At 55.0% G+C, this 10,332-nt stretch overlaps 1 long non-coding RNA gene across 1 annotated transcript; it reads right to left on the reverse strand.

Annotated features, from left to right (window-relative positions):
• Positions 1 to 4,539: 4,539 nt before the first annotated feature.
• On the reverse strand, positions 4,540 to 10,079 carry LOC105859307 (uncharacterized). The gene is made up of 2 exons (XR_001148515.3): positions 9,904 to 10,079; positions 4,540 to 5,128 (listed from the first exon to the last, which is right to left on the reverse strand). It is a non-coding gene; the product is annotated as an uncharacterized LOC105859307 (long non-coding RNA).
• Between the last annotated feature and the right edge of the window lie 253 nt (positions 10,080 to 10,332).

Consider the following 10,332-nt stretch of genomic DNA (forward strand, 5'->3'; position numbering starts at 1 on the left):
GCCTCCTTGTCTACGTCCTCGGCCTAAGGAGACCCTGGCGGGGCCTCAGGACTTGGCTGTGTCCTCCTTTCAGCTCAGGTGGTTTCCGTCCCCCACCCGTGGACTCGGTTTGGGAACAAACTTGCCCCCAGAGTGGGGACCACACTGTCGTCACGGCTCACGCTGTGGCTCTCCGGGCCGACGGGTCTTCGTGCGTCGTCTCATGCGGTTCTGACCAGCACGGGAGCCGGTACTGTCATTATTCCCTCTTTGCAGAGGAAGAGGCACAAGTTGAGGAACTTGCCCGAGGTCACAGGAACGGCTGGGTACAGAGCAGACTTTGGCACCAGCAGATTTAAAGATTGAGAAGAAGAGAATTTCAAATCTCAGCAAAAGTGAAGTCCAAGTCACCGTCTCTTGGGGACGTTCCCTTCCCTCCTCAGAAAGAGCCTGACACGGTCAGTGAAGACTCCGTGTCCCCTCAGACTTGGGGGAGATAAGGACTTGCTTAATCAAGACGGGGTGTTTCCTCTTTTCTGCTGTGTGAGATGGGATGTCACCATGTCACCGTCCACGCTACATCTGGGCCTCTTCTGGGCTGCATTCGGGTCCACGGGGCCAGGGCTTCCTGTGCACGTGCTGGAGTCACACAGCAATTCGGGGTGGCTCAGGGAGCCCCAGTTCACTTCGGGGCCCGTGGTGCTCGGGAATGACCTCTGACCCAAAGACTGCGGTGGGCGACTGCAGAAACGAAGGCCAGGGCAGGTCTGAGCCAGACCCTGCGGAACAATCAAACCCTTTGTGCGACCCCAGCTGGGAGGGGGGAGGGAGACAGGAGCTTAATTACAGGGTCTGGGACACAGGCCGCAGGGAGCACATTCAGAGAGTGACCCTGAAGTCACAGCAGGCAGGGCGGGGGCTGGGCCCAGGGCTCAGGACCACTTAACAAGGCACAGAGTGGCCACTGTGGGGACAGGGCCAGTGTCTGATCAGAGCCGAGTCCAGGAGCTCGTGCGAAGCCCCAGCTGGTGGCCCGGCTGGCCCCAACATGTCAGGAGGTGACGCAGCTGAGGACAGTTCTCTTTGCTTTCTGGATGGTTTTCTGGATGGCTGGCTGGTTCACTCGGGCTTGCCTGAGAGGACTGTGGTGGAGGAGAGGAGACAGGATAACAGGGCTCCTGTGGCCGCGGCTCTGCAGTGACGCGTGGATGAGAAGCCAGACGTCCGGCTGTGTACATCCCTGGAGACGTCCGGACGATGGAGCGAAACGTCACCATGGCTGTAAGCAGAGCTTCTCGCCCTCAGCACTGCGGACACTCTGGGCAGCACAAGCCTGCCGTGGGGACCATCCTGTGCACTGCAGGAGGTGTGGCAGCGTCCTTGGCCTCCGCCCACCAGACGCCAGGAGCAGCCCCCCCCCAGCTGTGACAGCCACAAGTATCTCCAGACACTTCCGAATGTCCTCTGGGGGCAAAGCTGCCCAGCCAGGAGCCACGGCTCTCACGGTCTGTCCCCTGCGCCTGCGGTTCCGGGTTGCTCCTGGCCTATCGATTACGTGTCAGCTGGAGCTTGAATTGGTCGATGGCATCCTCGAGTCTCCGCGCTGGAGTGCAATTATGTGACAGCGTGACTTGCCATCCTGGTCCCGTGGGAGACTAAAGGCAGCAGCGTACGGCAGCAGGCCCAGGGCCTGCCCCCCGGCCTCAGTGTCACTGCCCAGGACGGTCCTCGGCCTCCCTGAGCCATTACAGATGCCGATGCCACAGAACTGGCTCTGCCCGCACTTCACAGGCTCAGCAGACAATTGAAATAAAAACTACGTGTCACTTACAAATTGTTCTTAAAATGGACCATTTCCTGCCGCTTGGGGACCTGCTGCCATTTCTCCTTCAGCATTGACATATGAGACGGTGTCTCTGGGCGTCCATCAATGCTGAGACACTTGAGTGGCCAAGAGCGTCCTGGGTTGAAACCCAAGTCACAACGCTGGGTCTGAACTGCAGGGAAGAATTCATTCCAGAGATGGCGAGAGCAATTTCCAACAACGCTGTGATGCCCTTCCGGGTTGGGACAGGCCTCTCTGGCCACCAAGGCCATCAGCTGGGAGCTCAGCCCCTTATGGCCTCCGCTCCTCCAGCCCAGCGCCGCCCACTCCGCCTGGGGTCCCAGCCAGGAAGGCCCACGAATCTGTTCCTGTGACACAAAGCCAGCGGAGGGCTGATCCAGCGGGATCACAAACATGACATGAAACAGGCTGCAACACCGGCGAGCTGGGGCAGGGGCATTTATCTGTTCTCCCCCCGCCCCCAGCTGCTCTGAGCTCACTCCTGACCCCGCTCAGTCCCACATGCCAACTGCCAGCCCTGGACGTGGTTCCCTGGGAGCCACCTGGGGACACCCGAGTCCGCAGTCAGCTCACCTGGAGACACCCGGCACTCTGAATGTGCAGCTCACGGAAGGAGGCCGAGAGCCAAGGTGACGTCTGGGGGTTGTCTGCGCTGTTGTCATTCATTTAATTGTCATTCCGTCTGAGCAGTCTCATTTTCAGAGAGTAATTCCAAAGCGCTTCCAGGATCTTGATCACCTCAGTGTCGTGTTCTTGGTGGGAGACAGCGGCAGCAGAGGCGCCCGCTGTGCTGCTTTTAATTAACTCATCTGATCCTGCAGTAATCTCGGGATCGACACTTGTCCTGGGAGCGAAACACTCGCTCCTTCCTGTCCCCACGGCCCAGGGTAGGGGGAGCTACTGCAGGGTCTGCCTCGGAGTGGCCCCTGCAGCCGGGTCAGGCTTGTGTCTGCACTTATGGGGACATACGTGTCCTCCCGTCACAGCACTCACGCCCACCCGCTTAGGTTGCGTGTCGGGAGGGGACGTCACAGGCGCGGAGCTGGGGCGGGTGGGCCGGGAGCTGCTGGGGCGCAGAGGCTGGAAGAGAACTTTCCTTCTCCGCGGACGGGCAGAGCTCAAGGCGGCACCTCAGCCTCACCAGGGTCGGCTTTCTCATCTAGGGACACCTGTCCACGTCTGTGGCCAAGTGGCTTCTCCACTGCAGCCCACGCGGAGACACTGGCATGTCCCTGGCCCCCACGGGACTCTCGCCTCTGTCTCTCCTGGCTCTGAACCAGGAGCCGGGAGAGGCCACGATCACCCATAAATCCCAATAGACATTTTTATAGTTAAATTATTTATAATAAAATGGTTATTTTTATAGTTAAAATGGTTATAGTTAAAATATTCTCTTCAATATTTTTTATGTGACCAATTTACATGGTATTTATTCTATGTTTGTGTTCTTTACGATGTGGCCTTATGATCTGGGAAAAGAGGATTTTTATGGGGACAACCCTCAGGGACACAGAAATTGGGGCACGCTATGAGCCCCCCACTCGGACAGGGATGTGCTCAGGGTGGGTGGCAAGAGCTGCCACAGCCCCAGTCTGGGTGTGGGTTCGGGAGGACAGTGTCAGGAAGGCCTGGCCGTGGGTTCAGGGGGACAGTGTCAGGAAGGCCTGGCTGTGGGTTCTGGGGGACAATGTCAGGAAGGCCTGGCCGTGGGTTCTGGGGGACAATGTCAGGAAGGCCTGGCCGTGGGTTCTGGGGGACAATGTCAGGAAAGCCTGGCCGTGGGTTCTGGGGGACAGTGTCAGGAAGGCCTGGCCGTAGGTTCTGGGGGACAGTGTCAGGAAGGCCTGGCCGTGGGTTCTGGGGGACAGTGTCAGGAAGGCCTGGCCGTGGGTTCAGGGGGACAGTGTCAGGAAGGCCTGGCCGTGGGTTCTGGGGGACAGTGTCAGGAAGGCCTGGCCGTGGGTTCTGGGGGACAGTGTCAGGAAGGCCTGGCCATGGGAACAGAGGGAGCTCCAGGGCAGCCTGCAGGAGCTGAAGGAACATCGGCTGTTTGCTCTCTAAGAGGCCCCTGCGGCGGGAGACCCGCACATGCCCACCGCAGGCTGAGCCAGTCAAGTGCTCAGTGAAGAAAGGAAAGTGAGTGAGCCCGTCTGGGAAGCTCAGTCCCTCCAGGGCAGAAGCATAGGCCCCACCGAGGCCACCCCTGGGCGCTGTCGGAGCCTCGCCCAGCCCAGTGTCTGCCCTGCCCTGAACCTGGGCCAACGGAGGGACCACAGGGCAGGAGGACTCTGGAGAGCCGCAAGGGACTCCCCTGGCCTGAGTGGCACAGCCCCTCACTAGCACACGGGGCCAGTGGGGCTCAGGGAGGAAAAGTGGCTTTTCCAGGACCCCAGCAGCAGGACCGAGGGCCAGCCCCGACTCCTCCGTCAGCGCTCTGTCCCCGCCTGTAACTGCCCGTCAGGGCCTGGCCTGTGTGGAGCCCTGTAGAAACCTTTCCGTTTCATCCTGACCCTTCAAGGGGAGGCTGGGATCAACCCATCCTACAGATGCGGAACTGAGGCTCAGAGGCAGGTGGGGAGGAGGGATGGGACCAAACCCGCAGCTGTGAGACTCCGAAGAGCCCGTCACCTCTCCTGCGTGCTCCCCAGACGGGACATTCCACCTGAGACAATCAGCTCTTTCTCACATTAAAAGGAAATAAAAGAAAACGTTAATTGTTGGAATGATTCTCTAATCAGACTTTCAAGGAAACTTCCACGACTTTGAGCGTTCACAGCAACACTAACAGTGAATATCAGCTTCTTGCCCCGACCGGCCTTGCTGAGCACTTTCTGGCATTGGCTTGTTTAACTTCGTCACAGACTCACAGGACAGGATTCGATGTCACAGCCTTGGCCCTGTTTTAAGGGTGTGGAAACCTCAACAGGGAGGTTGTAGTACCGAGGGTCATTGTTCCCAGTTCTTCCCCCTCCCTTCCCCAGATCCGTGTCCTTTGTCACGTGACTGTGTAGCTTTTGCCTCTAGATGTGGAGTCCGCCTCCTTGTCCCGTTACTGCTGGGTTTGGTCACGTGACTTGCTTTGGCCAATGGGGCATTAGCTGGTATGATGTCACTGGAGGGTGGAAGGTGCTTGCACAGCTGGCCTGGCCCTCTGTGCTCCTGCCTCCCTCATGAGAGAGCAGGCCTATGGTTGTCACTGTCCAAGGACGAGGAGAGGCATGTGACACAGCAGACCTGGACCCAGCTCTCAGCTTGGAGCCAAGAACGGCCAGGCCTGGCCCAGACGTGATGACCCCAGCAGACCTGTGGATGTGAGAATGAGAAACAGATGCTGTTGTTTGCAACTGAGGTCGGGCGTGGTTGTTATGCAGCACAACTGTGATCAACTGTGCTGATACAAACCCTTCTGACCCAACCCACTGCAGTGCACAGTGGGATCCAAATCCAATGCCCTCAGTGCCATCTTCTCCCCAACACACACTTTCCACTGCGCCCCAAGGATCTTCATATTGGACAGTGGGTTGCTGCCCACCGGGTACTGCTGGCCCGTTCCCAAAGGGCAGCCCAGGCTTTTCGGGTCTAGCTCAGTGGAGCTCCAGCACCGTGTGTGTGCAGAGCTTTTGGCTGCTTGTTTGTTCTATTTTTCTCTAATCAGACGTTCAAAGTTTGATCAAGCCCCTCTAATACAGAGAAAGCCTGTTTGGTTGTCATTACATTCCTTTTCTACTTTTCCAAACTTTCTTTCATGGGCATTCCTCAAACCTGGAGTTGGCATCTTGCTGGTGCCAAGACAATAGCAGGGTGGTTTGTGTCCACTTTGGGTCACCCTGACATCTTCACTGGAGAGAATCCAACTGTGCCCCCTCCTGATCACTGTTCTTGTGGCATTTCTCACTAAAGAACCATCAGCCTCATTGTCACTGTGCATCTTTGGGAGAGGAGGGAGGGAGGGCAAAGTTCTGTCTGGCCTATTGGGAATCAAGAGAGAAGGTGACGGGGACTGCCAACCTCTGAGAGCTTCCCCTACAAGGCACTGGTTGGGCTGGGCTGTGTCATCTCAGTTTATGCAGCATAACTGCAGTTATGCTGGCTTTATGGCTCATGACTCCCTAGGACGACAGTATTATTACTACCAGTGGACAGAAGAGGAAAGCAAAGCTCAGAGAGGTTATGTAAGTAGCCTGAGGTCACACACCTACAGAATTATAACAAGAATGATTCAAGGCTTTCTAAACTAAAGATGTTCACACCAGTGTTATTTATAACCACCAAAAGCAAAGAAAAAAGAACAAAATAACAACCCTATTGTCTAGCAATAGAGGACTGTTGAAGCCAGTTATTGTATGTTTATATGATGAAATATTTTGAAGCTATTAAAATTTATGTTTTTGGAGACTGCTTTCTGGCATAAAGAAATATACATGATATAATTTGAAACAAAAATCAAGGCAGGATCTGAAGAGTATACATTGAACCTGAATCCTGATTTTATAAACCAAGTAGACTTTTTATACGTGCATTAAAACTACCAGATAAAGTTGGGCTTTATTTTTTCTCCATTTCCTAGGAATATTTTGTAAACTTTATACTGCCTTTTAAATCAGAAAATAAATGAAGATTATTGAATGTAAAAATATAATAATAGTATAGAGCTGCCTTGAGGTGTGACATGTAACTATCTTTGTAGCTGGGACATTTTTTAGCTTCTCCCTTCTTCCTTGGGAAGCCCCAGGGCAGAGACCCTGTCTTCTTACTGTCTTGCTGGCGCCAGGACTATAATCAGGGCTCCATGAATAATTGATAATGACAAAGACCCCAAAAGGGGCCATTCATTTCAGGTGCCCGCTAACTCCTCAATGCATTCTCTTAAGTGCATTTCATTTGTTTTGAAATATTTTTCAACTGAAATGGATGAAAATTAAAGCCAGAAGAGAGCCGTTGGCTTGCTGGGAGCCAGAAAAAAGAAAAATAAATGAATGAGCTCCGTCCCTGCAGGACCCAGTGTGGAGCCCGGACCTGGGGCATCTGCGGCGTCTGAAAGTTTGTTCCCTCACCCAGCAGTGCTCTGAGGCTCTGCGGTCTGTGGGTCAAAAAAGAGAGGATAATACACTGAAACCGTTCAAAATCATGAATATGACATAAGAAAGGTGACTTGGCGATCAGAGGGAAAGGGCTCTGTTCTGAGTCGCCCACTGGCAGGTGTTTACTGAGCACTCGCTCCTGCCAGGCACAGGGCACAGGGCACAGGAGGGAGGGACGTCCCCGCTCTCAGAGGTTACCTTCCAGGCTAGAGGACAAACACCAGCTATTGACCCAGCACTTGTGTGGCCTGTGGGAGGTGAGAGTTGCTATAAAGAACAGTAGAGGTGAAGGGCAAGGTCATATAGGTGGTCGGGAAGTCCTCTCCAAGGAGGTGAGTGAGCCCTGGGAGGAGCTCCCCAAGCAGTGGGCATAGCATGTGCAAAGGCCCTGGGGCAGGAGAGACCTCAGTGCTCCTTGGTGAGGGATAGCAAGGAGGCCAGTGTGGCTAGCAGTGTGGTTGAGGAGGAGGTGATAGGAGGTGAGGTCACAGGAAATGGGGACTTCATGTCAACCACACACTGCGAGGCTCTGCATCCAGGAGAGGGCTCTGAGTGATGCAGTTAGGAGACCTGTGGCCTGAGGCACTGTGTTCACATGGGCAGGCTCTGGTGGAGAGCCGTGGTTCTCAGGGTGTGGCTCCAGGACCAGCAACATCAGTGTCCCCTGGGGCACTGCCAGAAATGGCAGCTCCATGGTTTTATCAAGACCCACTGAATTGGAACCCCTGAGGGGGCCCAGCTGTGGGAATTGTCACAAGCCCTCCAGGGGGTTTTGATGATGACTAGAGTTTGTGAAAGATGAGCAGAGCTGGAACCCCTGCTCCAGATTTCAACCAGGGGACAGGAGGAGTTTGGGTGGAAATCCAGGGGGCCAATCAGAAGGTGTGTCTCAGGAGGACGGTCACATGGGGCCCAGGCATTTGCTTGTCCCAGGAATGCCATCCAAGGACAGGGAAGATGCTCTGAGAGGCTGGGGGACGGGGTCGAGGGCTGGGGTGTAGACACCCAGCTCTCCCGTGTTGGGGCAGCTCTGCGGTGCGTCCTCTGCACAGATGCCGGGTTGCTCAGTGGGATGAAGTTGGGAAGGGGGTTGCAGCAAAGGGGCAGCGCAGCCAGAGGGGAAACAACGTGGCACAGTCAAGGCCCTGCGTGTAACTGCGCCGGGAAAGGAGGACGATCCTGGGATTCTGGGAGCAAGATGGGCAGTGGCCAAGGAGCGCATCTGCCTGGGAAAGTGGGCCCCAGAGAGGCCTCCAGCACAGGGCTCAGGAAGCTGCTACCCCTTGGGGTTCTTTCCCCAGGGAGCCTCCAGAGCCTGGAGATCCTCGCCAGGAAGGAAGGGCCGCTGTCCGTCCTGCGTGGAGCACAGAGAAGATGAAGAAGCGTCTCTGTCATCTCCGGCTTCTAGCAATCTTGGGCCTAGGGGCGGGAGATGCCCAGATCAGCATGACTTTGAAAAGAAGGTTCCAGAAAAGCCTCCAGTGCTGGCTCTGGACTTACTACTCCAGCAACCCTGAGGCACGAAACCACTCTGGGTTGCAGTGAGCATTTCTCAACATGCAAATGAACTCCCAGGGGTGATGTTTATTTACAGTTGTGCTATTTTTCCTCCTCTGTCCTCTTGACTTTCTCATCATCCCAGTGTAGTCACAGCAGGTTCCCTTGTCCTGTGTCAAGCTCGGTGTAAGGTGCTTCATGTAGGGGGCAGGGTGACAGGGGGACTCTGAGTTCCAAGCGTCTCTGCCCACATTTCTATCCTTCCTCCCTGGCTCAAGGAGGTACCAGTGTGGCGACACCTCATGGCAGGTACTTTCATAGGAAGGAGGCAGAAGCTACTTGAGAAAGACTTAGCTCATTGGGGGGCGGGGGAGGGGGGAGGAGACACAGAGAGAGAGAGAAAGAGAGAGAGAGAGAAGATTCCTGAAGAAACGAAAGAAGCAATGTTCCCCATGTCCAAGGAGATGTGGCCAAGTGCAGAGGGTGGCTGCAAGGTTCCCACACCTGTACGGGGGAGTTATTTGGATCCTGCAGATGGCTGACTTGCTGACCAGAGATGTGGCCTCGGTTTCTTCTTCTGTAACATCAAGTCTGGCCCTGCGGGGCTCCACCTTGGCTGTGTTTTGGTAACATCTGGGACGATTTAAAAACTCCTATTCCCAAGCCAGATCCCAGCTGTAGCACCTCAGGACCTGTGGCCGCAGCACCAGGCATCAGTCTCCTTAATACCCCTCAGGTGACTTAAGTGTGCAGCCAAGACAGAGAGCATTGACCTAAACTAATTCCTGTTTCTGAGAATCCTGGGACCATGGGACGCTTAGAGCAGGCAGGGCCCTGAGAAATCTCCTGCCCCAACTCCTGCCATTCACCAAGGAGGAAGCTGGTTTTCACAGAAGTCGAGTCATTTACCTAAGCACACACAGCACAGGAGTGGCAGAGCCATTTGCAATATTCCCCTCCCCCTCTCAACCTCCCTAGAAGGGCAGCCTAAAGCTCTGGATGTCACAGGGAGTTGGGTCTGAGTGGGCCACATGGGATCCCCAATTTCCAGGAAGGAACCTCAAGCCTCCCGGCAGCTCTCGGAGTCAGCCAGTTGCAGTGACCCCAAGGCAACTTCTTGGAGAAAAATTCTAGGTGGCTTGAAATACCCTCCAAGATGTAGAAAAGGGAGATGTGCCTGAGAATTGGAAAAGATTGGGAAATAGACGGCAATTTGGGTTTTGTGGCTTTTTTTTCTGAAAAGGAAATAAACATGGCAGAATTGCCTTCACTGAGAGAACATCTGGGTTTCATAAACAGACCATAAAGTGGCAACAGAAGACCCAGAACAGCCCCAAATCAGCATCTGTCCCTGTCATCTGGCTCTACCTCCATCCCAGTCCTTCTGTGTCACCCGGCTCACCACACGGGGAAGCATTCTTGCCTTTTGGAAGGAGGACCCTCCCCTCCTCCCCCAGATACTTGTCTCTTGGCCCCGCCCACACCTGGAGGAGGCGGTACCTGATTGGTGGGAAGATGAGACTCTGGGCTCCATCCAGTGGGCAAACGGTCACAGGAGTCGGGATGCTTTAGGCAGCAAGTGACAGACTATCAGCTAGAAGTGGCTTCCGCCCTTGCTGCCCAACGTGGGGTCCACGGATCAGCAAGGCCAGCACCAACGGTTTGTTAGAAGTTTGGAATCTTAGGTTCTACCTTAGACCTACCCAATAAGAACAAGCATTTCCCATGAGGGACCCGGGTGACTCACGCGCTCAGTAAAGTTTCAGAGGCAACAACGTAAGTTAGAAAAGGCACGTGTTAACTCGTTTAACAAGAAGCCGTGAAAAGGCAACTCATGTGGTTTACTCGGTAGCTCCAGGACGTCAGACCTCGGTCTCCGCACCTCTGAGGTGCTCTGGCCTCACCCCGGGTTCAAGCCGGCTGCCATGG

This window comes from Microcebus murinus, chromosome 16 (assembly GCF_040939455.1).
Source record: "Microcebus murinus isolate Inina chromosome 16, M.murinus_Inina_mat1.0, whole genome shotgun sequence".
Lineage (NCBI taxonomy): Eukaryota > Metazoa > Chordata > Mammalia > Primates > Cheirogaleidae > Microcebus > Microcebus murinus.